We start from the raw sequence: 22,680 nt of genomic DNA on the forward strand, positions 1-22,680 counted from the left end.
TCCCCAAGCTGTACTCATCTCCAGAATACAGAGTTCAACTCCCCTGGATAAAATTGATATTTTGGAAGGTGGACTCTATAGCCTTGTATCACACTAAGGTATGTTTCTCTCCAGGCTTCATTCCCAAATCTTCAGGATTTTTCCAACCTGGAGCTGGCAACCCTACCCCCACATCCCCCCTTGGTGGCCAGTGAGGACCATAACCAACATGTACAAGAGGTTTTAGACTTCTCTCATGATGTTGTCTTAACCTAAAATGCCTGGCAAAGAATGAGGCCTTTTCCAGTGGGCTCCATGGGTCTTCAAGAATGCAAAAGTGCTGGGGACAACTCACAAGACGTCTAATGGTTACACAATCCCAGCCTTTGGACATTGCAATGACTATAATATATATACTGCCTCTAAACACAGAGGTTCCATGATATCCATGGATGTATGTCATCCCTAAATTGGTATAATTCCTTTTCAAAGCCATCCATAAAATAAAAACTTTTTAACACTGGGTTCCTCTGACAATCTTGGCTTACCATTGCACACATAGATGTGTTGCATCAGATATTGTGCTACTGGTTTTCTTTAGTTGGACAAGGTTTTCAGGATGATGAAGAAGAAGAGTTGGTTCTTATATGCTACTTTTCTCTACCCGAAGGAGGCTCAAAATGGCTTACAGTCACCTTCCCTTCCTCTCCCCACAACAGACACCCTGTGAAGTGAGTGAGGCTGAGAGAGCCCTGATATCACTGCTCGGTCAGAACAGCTTTATCAGAGCTCTGGCTGGGTGGCAGGTCACCCAGTTGGCTGCATGTGGGGGAGCGGGGAATTAAACCTGGTGTGATAAAGAACCACACTTATATCAACCCTGCTGAGCTCAGTAGGATTTACTCCCTAACAAGTGTGTATAGATGTTTTAAAGGAAATCCTTTTGCCCAATATATTTTCTGTGACTTTGCTCACAATGCGACTGTAAACTGCCACAAGATGACTGTAAGCCACCATGAGATGACAATTGCCGAGAGTCACGGGGTAAAATGTGGAAAATAAATAGATGGATGGATGGATGGATGGATGGATGGATGGATGGATGGATGGATGGATGGATGGATGGATGGATGGATGGATGGATAGATAGATAGATAGATAGATAGATAGATAGATAGATAGATAGATAGATAGATAGATATGCAAGCCATGCTGTCATCTTCCTGGAATTTTGTATCTAAACTATTCCATGGTGTATATTTTATCTTCTTCAGTTGTCATCATTTGATCCCAAGCTTGCTTAGTTAAGAATATGTTCTATTTTTATTTATTTTATTGCATTAATATACCACCCTTCCTTGTGGCTCAGGGTAGTTTACAGTGAAATTCATGGTGCAATACAAGGAAACGTCCTCATTGAGAACATATAATATTTCTAACAGTAGAACCCATAACAGACCTCATAACGCATAACAATTGTTGTAATCAATTGGACCCCCTTTCATGTACATTTTAGGAATGAAGTGCATACATGGAAAAAAAAAACTTCAAACCTTATCTGATTTGCACTAAACACTTTAAGAAGTTAATAATTAGTTTTGCAATGTTTCACTAACAAATAATTAAGCCTACAATACTTCTCTCCTATATGATGAATTTTATCCTCACGTCTCACCCCAATAGCAAGACGATCTGCCTCTGGATGAGCAGTATATAAACATGTTGTTTTCTTCTTCTTTTTCTCTTTCTTCCTCTTTAAACTAAGTAATTACAACCTATCATACAGTCTTGAGTCCTGGTATTGTACAATGTGGTCGAGGGTGAAGAACTATCAATACATGCTATTAAATTTCAAGGGGACTAGAAGCTTCCCTTTTATGTGACAGTTCAGAGTCTGACAGATGTTATGGCTATTGACCGGTATTCTTAAATTTAAGACAAGGCTATTCAAGGGCATATTATCCCCCCCCCCTTGTTGTTTTATTTCTAGAATTAAACACATGAGATGGTAATACAGGTGAAATAAATTTATGTTTCTTGCCTGTGTTGTCAAAGGTGTGATAAAGGACAGTGGAAATGCTGCATGGTTAGAAGGCAATTGAAACTGAAATACAAGCTCTTTATCAACCTATCTGTCCTGAGAACCCTGTTGTCAGAGTTTAAATCTGCAAAATCTGCAGCACCACGCTGCTTAAAAAAATAAAATAGATTTATTAAGAAAAGGAGCAACCATGTATAGAAAGAGGAGAGAATAGAATCCTAGCTGTCGGTCTAAAGTCTACAGTCATTCTGTCTGTTCTGTTCTGGAGGCAAGCAGGGAGGATGCGCACTCAAAGGAGCGGGAAGTCTCCAGTTGAACCAACCAGGACACTGGAAGAGAGTATTTGAAAAATGCCAGGAAGTTCCTGATCTAAGTATGCCAAATACACATCTCCCCCAATTCTCCCTGTAGGATATTCTTCATAAGTTTTTGAATCCTGCATGCTACAAATCTTGCATATTCCAACCACACTGGAAAAAAAAAACAAAAAAAAAAACAATAGACCTTGACATTTGGCCTACTGCATCTAAAACCTGTGGTTCGGGGGGGGGGGGGGTTCCACATGGGACCAGATTTAGTATATCATTTGAGTTCAAGGAGCAGTAGGCCTGAACTACAAGATCTGCTATGAAGATATGATTGGTAGTGGGAGAGGGGTGGTAGCCAGTGAGACAGCACAATGCTCAAATGCTAATACCCCTATTGTCCTGTTGGGGCCCCCCACAGTGGAATGGGGTGTTACTCTAAGTGTCCTTGAAGAGGGAAAAGTGGGGAGGAGGGAGGCTACAGCCCTGATCCATGGGGGGGGGAAGCATTGTACGGGACCTCAGAGGCCCTGACTGTTGCATCTGTGGGGAAGATCCTGGCCAAGTGGTTAAAGAATGATGGTCCCTAATCTGGAGAACCAGCCTGGGCACTCACAGTTCTCTTAGGGTTATTCTCATAGTGCAGTTCTTCTAGGGTTCTGTCAGCCCCACCTATCTCACAGGGAAGAAGGAGGGAACAATGTTTGTAAGCCATTTGGGGGCTCCTTTGAGTAGTAAAAAGCAGGATATAAAAAACCTGCTCATCTCTTCAAGTCTTTTGATTGCTCACATGGTTAAACAGAGAGCAGTCCATTTGAAATTAAGGGACAAAACTGGATCACCATACAACCAACTATTCAATACAGGCCGATTCAGTTCCTCTTGATGAACAGACTGTGGATTCCTGCTTCTGTAACATATGGCATTTGAGCATATAGGTTGGGATACCCGACACCGTCCTTTTGTGCTCCGGATCTGAAATGGTGCTCATGTGACCTTTTTTTTTGTTAGATGCTGTCAACGATTCCTTGATGAAGAACCTATGCAGGGTGTTTCCTAGTGAATATAGGTTACATGGTTCATCTGTTTGCAGTATATAATATTTAAAGTACAGATGAGCCTGCCTAAGACAGTGCAAGATTCACAGTTACAATAAGAGGAATTGTCTCAGATCATTTCTGGGGAGTCTAAAAAGATAAATGTATCAAAAGCAGAGACCACTTTGAAAACATTAATCAAAGGAGGAAAAAAGGACAGGCAGAGGAAACATTCTTTCATACAGTTCTCAACTGTTTCTCTGGTTATGACAAGAATGAAATAGGAGGGGTAGGACCCAGTAGAAGGCCAACAAGGCCCTGGGACCCCAATATGGTACATCAAATTATTCCAGTGTAATAAGCAGACTTCCAGGGAATCTTCAATTAATTCTTTAATAAGAGTGTCTTGATCAATCCCAATGCGTTTTGCTGTGTGGCTTTGTCAAGGGACATCAGATTTCCAATTGTTTTCCACTGGAAACTTCAATATAGAACAGAGAATAAGACAGTGACAGAAAATTCTATAAGCTACTCATTTAATATCTGGCTATGAGACATTTCAAAGCAACCGATGCTGTTATTATCAAAACGATTATTAACATAATTTCAGTTTTCTCTAGTCCAAGATGACTCTCCAGCCTTGTACAAACAGGTTTTCTGTTTCGGTGCTTTCTTTCTTTGCCTGCTCCCGCCAAGTAACGCCGTCCCTTGATAGGCACTGACAAGAAAACCGCACACAATAAAATTCTAGTTTGAAAACAACGGCTTTGAGGAATGCCAGGATCGCTGACATTTTTTCCCCTTTTACTGTCACTAATATACACAAAAAGACTCTAAAGATGAAGACCATATGAGGTGGCCAAAACATTAACCAGACATTCTTGATGCTTTGCAACGAGGCTTAGCCAAGTGTGTGTTCTTGGGCGAAGGGATATTGTAGTTGGAACAAAGCCATTAAAACGCACACAGACGCTCACACACTCGCTATGCTGGTATCTTTGCTTATGTGTTGCAGCAATGGAGACAGGAGTGCTGATGCCAGCCCAAGAAACAGTAGGAGTAATGCCTTCATGCCATTCAAAACTAATCCTGGCCTCTTTAAAAGACAGATATGCATGTTTATAGGCACTTGCATGCAAACCAGTAGTGAAAATGTATAACTTTATAGCTGCTCAGCCTGCAGAGGCACTTTGAAAGCGAACATCGGGACATAAATAATTTACATGCATGTCCCGGCACCCCTAATCGCACCTTTCAAGAGCACCAGGGATTTCCCAAGAGCTTACTGGGAACAGTAGAAAGACAGGACACCAAAAACTTGAACTTCAAAATGCCTTTCTTTGAAGCCTTGTCCGTGTGATGCTTTTGGAAACCTGCTGTTTTTTTTTAAAAAGACTCCATCTTTTTCACCCAACACCCAAATAAAATGATAAATAATGCATTGTTTTAGCATGTAGATCTCCCTCTGCCTTCCAAAGAGCTCACCTGAGAATATAAAGCTATATAAATGCTTTTCTTCAAACCAATGAAAAAGAAAGCAGCATAACATGTGCCTCAACATACATAAGCCCTCTTCCGATGACATGACACGCACGGAAATCCATGTGCAGAGAGAGTGAGCACTAGCCAAGTTTGTCACCTCAGTACAATCGCTAGCTTATGGACATGGAATCTATGCACATAGGAATGTTATGTGTATAGTCTCTGTCCCCTTGATCATAAACATTTGTTTTTCCACATCACCAGTCATAGGGCTGGAGCATATGTGGCCATGATTCCTATGCCTCTAGAGGCCATGTTTCAGAACCAGTGACCACATGGTGAATCATAGTATCATAGAGTTGGAAGGGGCCATACAGGCCATCTAGTCCAACCCCCTGCTCAACGCAGGATTAGCCCTAAGCATCCTAAAGCATCCAAGAAAAGTGTGTATCCAACCTTTGCTTGAAGACTGCCACTGAGGGGGAGCTCACCACCTCCTTAGGCAGTCTATTCCACTGCTGAACTACTCTGACTGTGAAAATTTTTTTCCTGATATCTAGCCTATATTGTTGTACTTGTAGTTTAAACCCATTACTGCGTGTCCTCTCCTCTGCAGCCAACAGAAACAGCATCCTGCCCTCCTCCAAGTGACAACCTTTCAAATACTTAAAGAGGGCTATCATGTCCCCTCTCAACCTCCTTTTCTCCAGGCTGAACATTCCCTCAACCTTGGCCCCAGATCATCTTCGTTGTTCTCCTCTGTACCCTTTCAATTTTATCGACGTCCTTCTTGAAATGAGGCCTCCAGAACTGCACACAGTACTCCAGGTGTGGTCTGACCAGTGCCGTATACAATGGTGGCAGGAGAAAGAGTCAGTCTTCTTGTGCTGCTGCTGCCAGCTCCCCAGTGGGATATGGTGATCTCCCAGAATTACAACCAAATGACAGAGGTCAATTCCCCTAGAGAAAATGGCTGTTTTGGAGATTGGACCATGTGGCATTATACCCAATGAGGTCCCTCCCTTCCCCAAAGCTCACTCTCTCTATGATCTCTGCCCCCACATACAAATATCCATGTATTACCCAACCAGGAGTAGGCAACCTGTCATGTGCCTGGTCCCCCTTTCCATGCATTGCCCCTTGATTATGGCCAACGGGAGGCACCTGGTGATCTGACTCTGATTCTTGTGCCTCTGAAGGTTCTAGGCCAAGGAGCCCCCAAGGTAGTGGCAGAATTACAAGGTTTTGACTTGATTTTCTCCTGGTTTCCTAGGTTTAAACCGCACGGGACTTTTATTTCAATCCCAGATCGATTCAGTCCCTGCCATCTACATAGAATGAGATTTCCGTTTTGATTTTGGGCGATTTAAATTTTCCTTCTGCAACAAGCAGGATTGATCCGGAGTGACCCTACTTTTATTGTGCGATATATTAGAGTGCTTTTAACCCTCAATATTTTAAGATTCGGGTTGAGAAAGCAGGCTGTTTTGAATCTGGGCTCTGCTTCATGGTAGAGAACCCCTGATTGGCCAAAGCTGCTCATCTGTCAAGCTTGCCTTAAAGGAGAAGCCCCTAATTTCTCAACTTCTGTTGGTCTTGGATTTTTTTCTCCCTCCTCTGCCTTCTTCGATCCTCTTTCTCCCCCCCCCCTTCAAGAAAAGAAAGAAAGAGGCTGTGCTTGGCTTCCCCTCCCCTTCAGAACTACCCTAACCACGTGCAGAACACTTTTCTGTTTCAATGGGAAGGGAGGGGGAAGAGGAGGACCTGAGTTCAAAGCAATCTGAATTCAACAGGATTGACAATGGAATAAACAAAGTAAGTGCAGACTCTGCCCTAGACAGCTTGGCCTGTAGAAGCACTTTGAAAGAGTACACAGAGGGAAAAAAAACATTATTTGAAACCAGGCTCCAGCCGCCATCACACCCTTTCAGTAGCACCATGGATTGTACCCCAGGAGGGATTTCCTCTGCGAATGAAATGGCTGGTTTGCCCCCGCAAAACAGAATCCAAGCTTGCTCTCTAAACAAGTAGTTGTCGAACTGGCTGTAATCACTTAGATATCTTGAGGTGCTCATAAAAGGAAAATGTCAACACAGTATGCTGAAATGGGGGGGAAAGACACAATCTGGGGTGGGTTGACCTTCCACACAATCAGCTGTGAGTGACCTTCTCCAGGCATGCTCACATGGAGAATCATAAAGTGTGAATCAGACAATCACAGATATGTCCAGCAGTAATAACTATAATCACAGCAGCCCCTTTTCTGTCATCCAGGGGGACTGCTGCAGGCCTCATCCATCAGGCAAGGTATTCCTCCTTAGATTAGATTTGACTTCTTTAGACCTCCTGGTCTTGGCGCTGAAGGGCTGCTTTTCTGAAATCTTAAGGCAAAAACTGCATATGCAATCACACAACGTGGGTTGAAGATTAAATTCTTGATGTCATTCTGGCCCTGATCGAAAGGCACCCATGTGCAGTGGGGTTCTAACTGTGTGGATGTAGATGAACAGAGAGCCTGAAAAGAATTCGGGGGGAGACAAGGACAAACAATCCTAAACAGATCAACACTATTTTGTGCCTGGGCCAAGCTGAAGAACAAAACTGATGGTCCATAGACTCAGGATGGACAAAAGGAGACCTTATGAGTGATTAATATGAGAAATTCACCGCAAGATGAAGTAGAAGGTTTTAAAATGGGATTAGATAAATGCATGGAGGAAAGATTACTAGCCACAGTGAGCATGACAACAAAGAGGCAGTAACACTCTGCATACCAATGCCAGAAGGGAACACTGGGAGCAGTTCCGCACACTGAAAAAATATAGCATTACGCCAGCAAAATGGCATAACGCTAAAAAATAACATGCCTTCAGCCATTCCTCACCTTCTGGCTGTCTTGCTTTTGTCTGCCGCCTTCTCATGCTTCTTAGCAGTCTGCATGCTTGCTTGAAATGGTAGAAGAGAGCAATGCGCTTTACACACAACTCTCCTCCACCTGTCAATCAAGCCAGGCAGCCAATCACCTTTTTCCATGTTTTAAAGGGCCCGCGATGGCAGATAATTTTTTTAAAGTAAAACTTCTCCATTGAAATACCTATGCATCTAATCATAGATGCATAGTGCTTTTAATAATGCCATTCCTTATGGAATCACGAGTCTTGAATCTTTTAAAAATTAATCTTGTTCCCATTTTTTTTTTGGAAGGGTGACTTTAGAGAATCATGCTTTGTGTTTTAACTGGGGGGGGGTATTTGTTCTTTGCCCAGTTTTGCACAATTTAATGCATATTTGTTGCTCCAGGCAGTTTGCTTAAAAAAAAATTCCCGGGAGAAGGGAAAGGGAGGTGGGTCTGAGAGCGAGTATTGGAGGCAGAGATAGTGCTACTTCGGCTCCACATATGTCCTTAGCGTGTGGTTTGCTGGTTGCTCTCCTTCAGCTTGTGCTATTTAGTTGGGGGAATCCACTTTATGCGATTCCCCAGCTAGCGCTTTAAAATGGAGGATGCAGCTACCAGTTTGCTGCTTGAACGCTGTATGTTGGTGGCATCATGCAAAATGCCAAAAATATATGGTCTGCATAAGGTGAGTATTTCACTATAGTTATCGGGTGCAGAATGGCTCTGGGTCTTGGCTTCTATGGCCTCAAAAATAACTGGCTGGCCATGGTGTGAGAGAGGATGCTCTCACTGATTGCGAAACTTGGGGAAACATTTAAAAGGTGTGGTGTGCCTGCCATTATCATCTGTATGGTAGGCTCTCTCTACCCCTCCCATCTTAGGCACTGCCTAAGATTTAAACAGAGCCTCTTGTGGTGCAGAGTGGTAAGGCAGCAGACATGCAGTCTGAAAGCTCTGGCTGGGAGTTCAATCCCAGCAGCCGGCTCAGGGTTGACTCAGCCTTCCATATTTCCAAGGTTGGTAAAATGAATACCCAGCTTGCTGGGGGGGAGGGTAAACGGTATTGACTGTGGAAGGCACTGGCAAACCACTCCATATTGAGTCTGCCATGAAAACGCTAGAGGGCGTCACCCCAAGGGTCAGACATGACCTGGTGCTTGCACAGGGGATACCTTTACCTTTACCTTTAAGATTTAAACTGGCCAAATCACCAAATTGCAATTTGGGCATCACTGATTCAGCTCAGGTAGGTCCAAGAAATACCTGAAGCATGGGATACTTTTTGGCTTATCCGCACCAAATTACCCATCCCTGTGCTGAACTAGATGAGCCGTGGCCTGATATAGCAGGAGTCTTCTGAGGCTCATGTCCAAAGATGTAGATAACAGTGTGATAAGCAGAATTATTATACTATAGAATTGTAAAACCATGGAATTGGAAGGGTCATCAAGTCCAACCCCCTGCACAATGCAGGAAACTCACAATGACTTGCCCACCCATAGTGACCTCAATTTCATGCCCAGCTGATGCTCCCCTGAAAGTCAGACTCCCTAACTAACCTGGAAATTCGCCTCCCAGCCTGAAACTGGAGATCAGCATTCCCCTGGGCATGCAAGAAAGGGCCACAAGAGCCAAGCACTGATTCAACCCTTCCTGCCCACTCACAATCCACCTAAGTTTCACAATGTGACTTTTGCCCATGGATTTACAAGAGGTAACTCTGCATGGGTTGGACTGTCAACCTTCTCCTCCTGAATAGCCACTCACTCACTTTATTTTCTGTGTATATCTCTCTACACATGCAGCCATGGAAGCTGGATTGGATCAAGAGCTGTGCACATCACATCATGTAGAATTCTTCATTCGGAAAGAATGCATGTGTGAAAACCCACTTCTGTGAGCATGTATCTGTAGGTGGACATTTGGAGCAGTCAAACTGCAGAGACGGGCTTTCAGATTTCCAATTCAACATGCTGCAGGCCACACACTGTACAGTTGAGTTTCTAAAACTGTTTTGTGACTGGCCTAGACAGTGCAGTGTGCACCATTCCTCTATAGCAGGGGTAGTCAAAGTGCGGCCCTCCAGATGTCCATGGACTACAATTCCCATGAGCCCCTGCCAGCAAATGTTGGCAGGGGCTCATGGGAATTGTAGTCCATGGACATCTGGAGGGCCGCACTTTGACTACCCCTGCTCTATAGCTTCCATAAAATACTTAACACAGTGCTTGGTTTTTATGCGCCAGCTATTGCCTGGCACCATTGGCAGCATGTCTCCTCAGCAGCACATCTTAGACTAATTACCATTAAACAATACCCACTTTTGCTCTTTTCTTGGCTCAGAGTTCAGGGGATCTTCTCTCCCCTTCCTTCCCCCTCTCCCCCCTCTTTTTGCTCTCTGTCCTGCACGCTTGCCAGATTTCACAGAATTCCCAGGGCTTTCGGAGTAATCTAACACCTGACGTGAAATCATTTCAATAAAGTCCCTGTTTCATCACAGAAATGATCCCTACGCTGGCTCCAGTCTCCCTGCCCTTTGTGAATGCCACTTTGCCCTTCCCCACCTGTTTCATGTTTCTCCTCCTCCCTTTATCTGCCTTTTCCACACAACAAGACAATCCAAAGTGTGTGCCATTTAGGTGTCACCAGGGCTGCGAGGCTCGAAAAGCTCTGCCGGGGAGCACAAGAAACGAAAAATCACTGGCAGTTCCATGGAATCACATTTCTCTGCCGCAAGGAAAGTTGAGAAGCAGGGAAAGGTAGCTATAGAAGGCGAGTTTGAATGAGGACACTTTGTCTGTGAATGGAAACTCTACATTCTTTGTTAGTTTAACAGGCTGTGTCTGTTCTCCTTGAAAGAAATTGTATGAGAGAAGATTGGATTAAGTAGTTTTTATTTTATTTCAATGCGCTTGTTCACTTTTACAAAGATCAACTTACTTAGCCATGTAATAAACTCTTGTTTTACAATAATAGTAATGTATATTATATCGCTGTAGGTACCTGCAAGGCACAGAATTAGAGGAGGCAAAGAAAACAGTTGTTTCTTTGGTGAATGAAGCATATATCATTACTTCCATTCACTAGGTTAGATATAACGTGAGCCTTTGCAAGCTATTCAAAACACTATCCAGCTGCCGGTTAATCAGCTTTAACGTCAGAGGGAAATAAAAGGTGGATGCCCATTCTGCTTATTTTAAACATCTTTCTGCATTTTTTTTTGCCCCCTTCGCTGTGAATGCAATAGTTGGATTTTTAGTTTAGAGCAAAGCTTCTTTCATTTGGAAATTATACGGTAATTGTATGTTTATTCTGTAACTTCCCAGGCTTCTGGGGAGGGGGGAAATGAGGAAAGAACTCTCCATGGAATGGAGGCAGGCTTTGGAACTGGTCCCCCCCAGCTCTTCCTTTAACGTCAACTTGATCAGCTGCAGTTATCAGTTGAGGTTTATTTGTGTAGTTTAATTTATCTTGATCCCACCTTATCTCCACAAACTGAAGGCAACTAAAAATAGCAAAGGTGACAGGACCCAGACAGAGGAAGTGTCAATTAAACAGTTAAAAGCTGACACAGTTCAACTAGCCAGAGTTACCCTCCACCAAAATGCTCTCTGGAACAGAAGAGGTGACTTACATAAATGTGTTGATACAGGTAGTGAAAAGGCCTACCACACCCACTCTGGAAAGCCCTTTCGGAGGAATGGACAGGAAATGACTGTGAACGAGCCATCACCAAACCTGGGGAAGGTATCACCAAAAGAAAGTTATTTGAGGAACATAACTGATGCCTCTTAAGAGCCTCTTGTGGCGCAGAGTGGTAAGGCAGCAGACATGTAGTCTGAAAGCTCTGCCCATGAGGCTGGGAGTTCGATCCCAGCAGCTGGCTCAAGGTTGACTCAGCCTTCCATCCTTCCAAGGTCTGTAAAATGAGTACCCAGCTTGCTGGGGATAAATGGTAATGACTGGGGAAGGCACTGGCAAACCACCCCGTATTGAATCTGCCAAGAAAACGCTAGAGGGCATCACCCCAAGGGTCAGACATGACTCGGTGCTTGCACAGGGGATACCTTTACCTTTATAACTGATGCACAGGACAGAGTAATCCAGGGGATTTCCTTTGAGAGAGATGAAGGTTCCAGGGCTGGGTAATTCAGTGCCATCTCAGGAAAAGCTCCAGCAGCAGATTTATACTCTATTGTAGGATAAGACATTTCCACCTGAACAATAGGCAACCTTATGACCAATTTATGGACAGAGTTGGACAAGATTCAGGTTTTGGATGAAGCCTTCCCAACGTTGGACTAGGTTTTGGTTTCAAACCAAATACCTAAAAAGAAGATAGCGGGAGTAGCCGGACTTAGACACGACTAAAGTCTACAATGTTATTTTATCAGCTGACTTTAGAGTTATCCCAGAAGTGTCAGGATTTAATGACAATGTGGATGCTCAATGTGGAGATGCCAACCTGGGCATGACAGGAGGATGATAGGGCTGTCAGTTGTAATGGGAAAAGGAGGAGAGAGGGGAGAAGATCTGAATGTTAAGATAAGCCCCACTTTTAGATGTGTTTTGCTTGAATTGCTGCCTTGACACTCAAAAGGAGGCACAGGAGAGGTGGCAATGCTTCAGTGGTCACCAGGTGAAAGGCCACAGAGAAAGACGTAGCGTTAGGAACCTGAAATGTCCAGTTGACAGCAGAACCACAAGGATTCAGACAGATGCCCCTGAGAAAGAATACAGAGGGCATGATAAAAAAAAATAGCAGAGGAAAAGTGCTATTTTCACAGTTTCCTGCCACCTACAAGAATTAGAAAATAATTACGTGGGTTATGTAAGAATTTACAACTTCCAGTTGAGCTTACCTGTGTAGATTGCCTCTCTTTCCAATAGAGACAACTTTATTTCCAGTAGATGTACTGCGTTAGCATGGATGACTTTTGAACATACTTTGGAAAGCTTAGGGGAGAGAATAGGGTTGTTTGAGACTGTACATGCCTGCAGCTACTTTATGTCTCAAGGGAAACATTAATGTAAAATGTGTGTCCGCGCAAAGGACTCCTAGACAAATACCACAAAGTAGGATTTAACCAAAACAACAGGGTTTCTAAATTACTGGTATGATTTGTGGCTGATTCAACTGTTTATTTAAATGAGTTTCTATAATCTGAGTAGCGGGGCAGCTGAAGCAGAAGTTGCTGTGTGCAAATGCGCATGTGCAAAGAGTGGATTGCATTAAACTGCACCTTTAGGAAGGAGAAGAGGCAGACAGCACCTGTGACCAGGTCAGTGAACAGACATACAGCCTATCAAAAAAAAAAAAAAATTGGCTTCTTGTTTATGACTGGGGAACAAAATGTGAGATGAATCATGGGGAATTTGAGCGACCCTAGTTAGGAGTTCATACGTGAGCAGGGCAAGAAAAAAGACCTTCAGATCCTGACAAAACATTGCCCGTCAGTACCACCCGACATAGGTGAATGCTCTGGTTTAGAATATTTGTCAGTTTAGGAATGTTAAAAAGGAAGGTGATATGTAGTTCAAACATACAAATAGCAGCCTAGAGCAGCCTTTCTCAACTTTTTAACCTTTAATAAACACCTTAAGCATTCTTCAGGCTTTGGGAAACCCCAGAAGTGACGTGATCATGCAGAATATGGTTGGGAAGCATAGCTATGTACACACCCACCTGAGGCTCCTCCCCTTCCCACTCCCTCCAGGCCCATCATTGGCTGTTTCAGGAGAGGGAGGGCATGTTGCCATGACCATATATAGTCATATCACCCGATAAATGTTTTAACACATTTTAAAAACATAAAATGAATTAACTACCTCTTCGGGAACTCTTCCAGGGCCATCAAGATGCCCCTGGCCTAGAGAATGAGGAACCCCAGAGGAGAAAGAAAACGATATTTAAAAAAAATTATGGCAGAGAATCGAGAAGGCTTCAGCAAATGCAGACGTGTCTATGCAGTTGGCACCACAGAAGAGTGATTTAGAGCCTTTGAAAAAGTAGCTTAGATATGCTTTTTTCCCTTTGTTTAAAATATGGGCAGTCGGAACAGTAGTCGACCATGTATCTCAGCGTTTGCAAAAAGGACCATGACAGCTGACACAGACCGGATTTGCTTTATTATCTTTCTTGGACTACACACACACACACTCATTTTAAAGACACGAATTCTTTCCTCTGAACATTCTCCTGCTGGTGTGTGCTGAACTGAGGCACGAGTGTTCATGTCTTTTTCCAAGCGAAGTGGCGTCATTGTCAGGGCATTGGAAGTATCCAGAGAGCAGATGTTGGAGTGGTTTGGAGGTAAGGAAGAAGAGCCACTGCCTGTGCGACTGCAGACAATAGGCTTGGCGAATGGAACCAAAACCCTAGAAAATTACAGCCTTGCCAGAGGGAGAGGGAAAGCGATATTTCTGGCATGCCCTGCAAGAAATATATGGACTGGGGGAAAAGAGAGAGAAAATAAGTGGGGGAAAGGCAACAGATGTGCCAGTGGCTGAAGGGAAATGTGGGACATTCTTCCAGATGCTGCATTAACCGACTAGAAACAAAAGGGCTCATTAATTAGGCCAACAGACTTGAGTCAGTCAGACCACTGGTGTCTTATGCTCAATATTGCTTCCTCTGACTGGCAGAAGCTCTCCAGGGTCTGAAGCAGAGACCTTTCAGTCACCTGATTGCCTTAGCTGGGGATGCTGGGCATTGACCTTGAGGCCTTCTGCATGCAAAGTAGACCATCTACCTCTGAGTCTTGCTCCCCCTCAAAGCAATAGAGGTCAAGAATGTGACCCAGAATGCCAGAGCAAGTCTCATAACAGTTCAGGATTCAATGTCAAATGTGATGTTGGAAGACCCCCTGCCAGACCTAGAAGGCTTTTGATATTGTTTGCAGACTTAATAACAACCTCAGGGAGTGCAGGTGGAATAGGTTGCATCCTGGCTAGTGGCACAGGTTCGTCAAGGGCAGTTAGCATGCGAGGAACCCTGAGCTATTAGGAAAAGCTCACTGCTAAAAACCAGGTATGCTCAGTTTTATGGCCGCTTATCTTAATTGTCTGCATTATCATTCAGAAGCTCCCATAAAGGTGAACATGATTAGAGGTAAGTAAATAAAGGAGTTTTCATTGCAGGAGGCAAAAATATCACAATGAAAAGCTTATATGGGAGGGTTGGCCTGATTATAACTAAACCAATGGAACACCAACACCTTTTTGAATGTGGTAAGTATATCATTATAAGGCTGTGCATGCATTATATTGCAGCAGAAGAGGAGTTGGGTTCTTGTACCCTATTATGCTACCCAAAGAAGTCTCAGTTTGGTGTACTGGTTAGGAGTGCGGACTTCTAATCTGGCATGCCAGGTTCGATTCTGTGCTCCCCCACATGCAACCAGCTGGGTGACCTTGGGCTCGCCACGGCACTGATAAAACTGTTCTGACTGAGCAGTGATATCAGCGCTCTCTCAGCCTCACCCTCCTCATAGGGTGTCTGTTGTGGGGAAAGGAATGGGAAGGCGACTGTAAGCCTCCTTCGGGTAGGGAAAAGCGGCATATAAGAACCAACTCTTCTTCTTCTTCTTCTTCTTCTTCTTCTTCTTCTTCTTCTTCTTCTTCTTCTTCTTCTTCTTCTTCTTCTTCTTCTTCTTCTTCTTCTAATCCCCTACTCTTCCTTCACCACAACAGACTACCCTGTGAGTTAGGTGAGACTGAGAGAGCCCTGAAAGAACTGTGACAGGCCCAAGGTCACCCAGCTGGTTGCATGTAGAAGAGTGAAGAATCAAACTAGGGTCTCCTGATTAGAGGCTACCACTCTAACCACTACACCAAGCTGGCTGGAAGCCAGGGAAGACCGAAATAGACATGGTTACGGAAGTCGTACCAGTCGAATATTTTTTCCAGTTGAGCTTGCTGAATTTGAAGGTGCCGGGCAGATGAGAGCGGATCAGCTGATCTGTTCGGTTTGAGCCGAACTGCCACAAATGCCTGCCGAACCAATTTGCGCTGGGTTTTCACAAAACTGATTCAAATTGATTGGCGGCCATTAGTGTCACTAAGGAACGCTTGAAGGGTATGATTTTATGGAAACGCAGCATTTATTTATGACTGATTTATATTATTTGTGGGTGGTCTAATTGTCCACTTAAACAATTGTCTGTTGAAGAGAGTTGTTATGCAGCAAGGATGGGGGTGGGGTAGCAGAATTAAATCGGGCTGTGCGGGAACATTCATGCACAAAAAGCAATTTACGCAAGTTAGCACGAAATCTCAGGAAGGAATACAGGGACCAGATCAATGAAATGTGGAACCAGCTATTGAAAATTCAGGGACCCCAATGGGACCAGCAAATAGGACAGAAACCAGACTGGCTGGGTGTTCAGGCCTCCCTAACTATGCTTGTGGATCTCTGGCTATAAAAAGTAAATTGTGTGCTTCTGCAGCTGTGATTTGGGACGATTTCATTGAAGCCCAACTCTCTAGTTAGCATTCGTAAAGGGGTAAAAAGTTGCCCAATATAAGCCATTTCCCCCCTTTAAATGCTTGAGGATCCAACCTGTGACAACCCAGACCTAAGAATGCCTGAGGAAAGCGCCCGCCCTTGGGGACTTCCAACACGACTGTAAGGCACAATTGTTGAAAAGCTTTTATGGGGGTAGCTTGAAAGGGCTGTGGCTGAACTGTGTTACTTTTCAATTTTAGGGCTGTGTACTGGTCAGAGCTCTGAACGAGGATCTGGGAGAGTGAGATCTTAATCATCCCTCTGCCATGAAACCTTGCTGGGTGACAGAGGTGTGGTGATGATAATACGGAGGAGAGAAAAGTGACGTAAGCTGTTTTGGGGAATGGTAAGATATGAATGGTAAGATAAGAGCCTCTTGTGGCGCAGAGTGGTAAGGCAGCAGAAATGCTGTCTGAAGCTGTCCCATGAGGCTGGGAGTTCGATCCCAGGAGCCGGCTCAAGGTTGACTCAGCCTTCCATCCTTCCGAGGTCGGTAAAATGAGTACCCAGCTTGCTGGGGGGTAAAATGGTAATGACTGGGGAAGGCACTGGCAAGGCCACCCCATATTGAGTCTGCCATGAAAACGCTAGAGGGCATCACCCCAAGGGTCAGACATGACTTAGTGCTTGCACAGATGATACCTTGACCTTTTAAGATATGAATAGACTACAAAACTATTTCCATTCCCTTACTCTTTCGACTTACTTGCTTAGGAGCACCTGGTTAATGATATTTTTTGCTTGCCTGTTGCTAGCAACATGTTTTAAAGAAGAAAAGCCTGGGGGGGTTTGTACCCCACTTCACTACTTTAAGGAGTCCCAAAGCGGCTTGCAAACACCTTTCCCTTCATTTACCCGCAACAGACACCCTGTAATGTAGGTGGGTCTGAGAGAGCCCTGTAAGAACAGCACTATCAGGACTGTGACTAGCCCTAGGTCAACCAGTTGACTGCCTGTGGAAGAGTGGGGAATCAACCCCGGTTTGCCAGATTAGAGTCTGACGTAACCACTGTACCGCTACATCTCTTTAGGGGGTGGACCGTTGTTCTTAATGAATCCGCCAGTCAATTAATTAATTAATAGTGTAGGAAGCCAGGTTTTGAATAGCCAAATCCAATGAGGGCAGGTTGGATTCCTTTTCCCCCTTCCTACATAGCTTTAGTCCAAGTTGCACCTGTGCACAATTTCGCCTTGACAGACTCTCAGAGATGTGTGATCTCTGTTACACTGTTTGGGCCCTGAATGTGCAAGGGTCTTATTAGACCGAACATCATATGAAAAAAGATTGCATGGTTGGCTGGTCCTTGCACTCTCAGGGTGAGTTGGGTGCCAGGAATTCCTCCTTCTCCTTTGCTGCCTTCCTTCAGATGCATCCTAGCTTCTTCCTTGCCTTCTTCATCCTCACCCTTCCCCAACCCTGGTATGACCCTTGTCCCACTGCAATAAATAGGACTCACATGCCTAACCACTCACTGAATCCCCACTGCTTTTCAATGAGACTTAGACATGTCTGCCTTCCTTTGGGTTATGTTCTTTGCAGTTTTCATCCACAGAAAAAGCCAATTTAACTTTCTCAAGCTTTCTTTAAACAGGAATAAAGGAATGGGGGGGGGGAACCTTTCTTCTCCCCTCCCCGTAAAATACAGGCATAGAGCGATGTGTGTATTTTTCACCCTACACGTTGGGTTTCAGAAAGGCCTTTATTAGAAATACGAAGCATGTTTGACAATTTAGCCTTACAAGGAGGAGGAAACGCAACCTTTATTCCCCGATTGTTCGAGCCCTTTCCTTTTTGTTTGTTTTTAGTTCTATATTGTACAGGTACCCGCCTGTGCACAGCTGGCTCCCTTCCCCTGCCAAGACTTGTGTAGAAAATAAAAATATTTGCCAGCTTTGCTTTTACAACAGCAAGAAGGACAATGGGTATGCATTTATTCCTTCCTGCCTTATGGGCCTCTGAGCAACGCTCTCTCACTGCCCACAACGCAGGAGTCTGGCACGCGGCTGTGCTTTGCAGGCTGCCAGCCAAAGCGTTTTGTTCAGACTCGGGCGGGTAACAGTTTCCTTGCCAAACGACTTGTCTTCAGCCCAGAGGCCAGAGGCAGACATCCGGGAAGGGATTTAGAAGCCACCGGCAGGCTCTCCCTCACGTGTCGGTTCCCCGTCTCCCAAGTGCCAGCTTGAATACGCTTGATTCAGGAAGGCTCTGTTTACAAATGCCTCGCGCCTGGTTCTTGCACTGCGAATAAGTACTTTTTCATCCAAAGACTCAGGTAGGATTCACTGGCGCAGGAAGTGGTGGCAGCTACAAGGAGAGATGGCTTCAAGAGGGGATTAGAGAAACATGTTGCAGGGGGTCCTCTCGTCTCACAACCATATCGCTCATCCACTGTAACCGCCACCCCCTTGAGCCTTCACAGAATCATCCTCTCCATCAGATGGCTCTCCAGCCTCTGTTTAAAAATTTCCAAAGATGGAGAACCCACCACCTCCTGAGGAAGCCTGTTCCACTGTCAGGTCCCTCAGTGGCTATTGGCCACAAGGTATACATGGAACACTATGTCTGGGGCAATGGTGCTCTGTATCTTTGGTGCTTGAGGGTGTCCATGGTGAGAGGCCTCCTGATGGACCTCCTGATGACACCTGAGTCTTCACCACTGTGTGACACAGAGTGTTGGACTGAATGGGTGATTGGCCTGGTCCAACATAGCTTTTCTGATACTCCTATGTTTCTCTACCATCCAGTCAGTGACGACAGCTATTGGCTCTCTTACCTGTGATAATCAGGTGGGTAGCCATGTTGGTCTGACGTAGCAGAACAACAGGTGAGTAAAAAGGCACCTTTAAGATCAATTTATTCAAGGTGTGAGCTTTCATGTACATGTACACGTCCACAGAGAATGGAACAAAAATAATAAGAGTACAGGTATGAGAGAGTAAATTAGTAGTAAATTACTACTGTTTACAACTTCATATTATTAAATTATTGAGCAGGGGAGAAAGGAAAGACTAAAGGCCATTCCACACGCTACTAATTTACAGTTCCGCGAGACGTTGCACACAATCTGCCACACTCCTGAAACAGTCCCGCAAAAAGCGATTTGTTGTAGTGCTTAAAGGGAAATCAGGAAAAGTGGATTCACCCTCCGAAAAGCGCTACACTCTTGCAAACAATCTGCAACACTAGCGAAAAAGACCTGTGCGTTCCCATTGTTGCGGTTCCAACAAAGTCCCCCCCCCCCCCGGCTCTCTCCTCTGAACTTCCGGTGAAGCGATCGCCATTTTTTTTTCTTGGAGCGAGCAGAAAGCAATGAACCAGCGAGCCTTCATTCACCCAGCGAGGCTTCTCCGGCTGCAGTCCCTCCACAGAAGTGCTTTAAAGCTCCCCTAAGTCCCCAAGCACAACACAGCCCCGTTTGCAAGTTCCCTTTATTTTCGGCCGAAAATCGCGCCCGTTCGGGGGGGGATTTTTCTTTTCACTCGGGGGAGTGTGGTAACGGTGACTTGCCAGCTCACACACCAGCTAGATGGGTCTCTACGTTAGGGGGAATCAAGGCATATTCGTTGCAACGTGTGTTTTTCTTTCTTTTTTTTAAACCCTGTTCTTAAAGGGAAAGGGGCTTTTCGGGAGAATGATAATAACCGTCCATTGGCTGTTCATTTGATTGATGGCCAGGGGCGGGACAAAGCACAGAAAAAATTGCCTCCTTTCTAGCAATTTCTGCGAGACTGGAAACCTGTGGGAAACGATTGAAACGCTACTGGATTCCACTACAAAGGCAGGTATGCGTAACACACTTTTAAAAATAGCGTTTCCGCTTTCTGGCACCAATTGGCAACATTGGCCCTTGTGTGGAAAGGCCCTTAGAAGTCACCCCGTTGCTTGACCATCTTAGACTTCTAGCTTCCTGTTCTTCTTGAATATCCCATCCTGCAAATTATGATCGGGTCATGGAGATGGAGCAACTTTGGTGCCAAGCAGCAGTGTCCTGAAGCCAGGGGTGGCATATAGTGCATCAGGGGAGGGTGATGAAGCTCAGCAGCACCTCTCAGCACATGCCATGGGCAGAAAAGCAGAAAAAAGGCTGGTGTTGGCAGAGTTTGAATATGCAGACAGTGTGCCACACCAGTCTGCTTAAAGAATAAAATAGATATTATTCAGAAGAGAAACAGCTATATCTAGAAAGAGAGAAAGAGACCTACAGTCTAACTGTTGTCTGCAGTTATTCTATTGTTCGACTGCTGTTCTGGAGGCAAGCAAGATGGAAGTGCGCTCAAAGAGCAGGAAAGCTCCTGCTAAGCCAATCAGGACACTGGAGGAGATCATTTGAAAAATTTAAGGACGTCCCTATCCTATTGAGGCTATATATCTCCTCCAATGCCCCCTGCATGTCCCCTTTTATATTCTGCTCCGTCATGCCCACTGCAGATCTTGTGTATTCCAACAATTTGCACCCCAAAGTCATTCCACATCTCTCTACTAACCTGGCTGTGTCTGAGGGCCATGCACTTGTTCTGACCATCCTGCTGCACATTGTTGGACTGTGATCAGAGAGAAATTCAGGTCAAGAAATGTTTGGCCCAACTGAATGTGCAAATGGTTTCAGAGACAGAGATGCCTCATGGGGGAAAGGGAAGTCAAGGGAAGTCCCTTCCGAAACAAACACTAGAGGAAGGAAGACTGAAATCTCTCGTTCTGTTATAGGGGGAAAGGGGTGCTTGGCCTCTGAGGCTCTGTAAGTCTCTCTCCTCAACTGCCAGCTTGAAACCAAGGGAGTCCAAAGTGATGTTGGGGAAGAGGAAAAAGTGTTTGTTTTTGTCATAGAATCATAGAATCATAGAGTTGGAAGGGGTCATACAGGCTATCTAGTCCAACCCCCTGCTCAACACAGGATTAGCCCTAAGCATCCTAAAGCATCCAAGAAAAGTGTGTATCCAACCTTTGCTTGAAGACTGCCAGTGAGGGGGAGCTCACCATCTCCTTAGGCAGCCTATTCCACTACAGAACTACTCTAACTGTGAACTTTCCCCCCCTGATATCTAGCCTATATCGTTGTACTTGTAGTTTAAACCCATTACTGTGCGTCCTTTCCTCTGCAGCCAACAGAAACAGCATCCTGCCCTCCTCCAAGTGACAACCTTTCAAATACTTAAAGAGGGCTATCATGTCCCCTCTCAACCTCCTTTTCTCCAGGCTGAACATTCCCAAGTCCCTCAACCTATCTTCATAGGACTTGGTCCCTTGGCCTCAGATCATCTTCGTCTCTCTCCTCTGTACCCTTTCAATTTTATCTACGTCCTTCTTGAAGCGAGGCCTCCAGAACTGCACCACACACTTGTATAATAATTATACATGTGGCTCTGGCAATATTCTGACAAATCTGCCAAAGTATCATCATGCAGTTCTCTTAGATAGCTGCAGTAGTGGACAGATACCTGGATACTTTTTATGGTAGCATGCTAAAACCCAGGGGACATTTGGAGGGATGAAAAGTCTCTGTTTGATGCCTTGCAATTGCCACGTTCCCAGTGCCTCATTCAAAACTGAAATGTGTATCGAAATGCAGCTCATGTTGTGCCAAATGTCAAAATATTTAAAAATAGTTGAAGAATTTAGTTCATTTAATTTGACACAGTATAATTAATGCAACCCAGTTTCCTTTTTAACTTGATGTTTCCTTCAGCAAAAAAAGTTGGAATTATAGTATTTAAACAGTGCAAATTACGAACTAAAATTACATCCTGACTCCCCTAGAGCAAGTGCGCAAATACGCAACGGAGTGCATAAACTTTCAAACATCCACAAATATACACTAGAGCAGGGGTAGTCAAACTTCGGCCCTCCAGATGTCCATGGACTACAATTCCCAGGAGCCCCTGCCAGCAAATGCTGGCAGGGGCTCTTGGGAATTGTAGTCCATGGACATCTGGAGGGCCACAGTTTGACTACAGTTGGACTAGATGGCCTGAATGGCCCCTTCCAACTCTATGATTCTATGATTCTACCCCTGCGCTAGAGAGCTCACAGGAAAACAAGTTCTTCGGACATCTCTCTTGTAACAAACACTGCCAAATCTGGTACATTTCCACTTAGCTCCTTTAATAATTTCCCAGCCTTTCCAATGAATCTGGGCTTTTAAAGGGATTTAGACCATCAAATCAATATTCAAAAAGAATTCCAGTTAGAAACAGTATAAAATTTCAACAATTCAATAGAAGACAAAAAAGAGGGTCAAAATCACCTTACCGAAAGGCCATGCTGACCGACATACATGTACAGAGAAAAATGTTTTTTGACTGACATTCCCCACAATACTTTACAGAGCCGGTGGCCTATCTATATATAAAAACTGGTTGATAAGAGTATAAGGAATCAACCACTGAAGAAAAATTGTGAAAACGGAGTATATCTAGAAACCATTTTGGTTGGTCCT

Source organism: Paroedura picta, chromosome 7 (genome assembly GCF_049243985.1).
Source record: "Paroedura picta isolate Pp20150507F chromosome 7, Ppicta_v3.0, whole genome shotgun sequence".
In the NCBI taxonomy this organism is placed as follows: Eukaryota; Metazoa; Chordata; class Lepidosauria; order Squamata; family Gekkonidae; genus Paroedura; species Paroedura picta.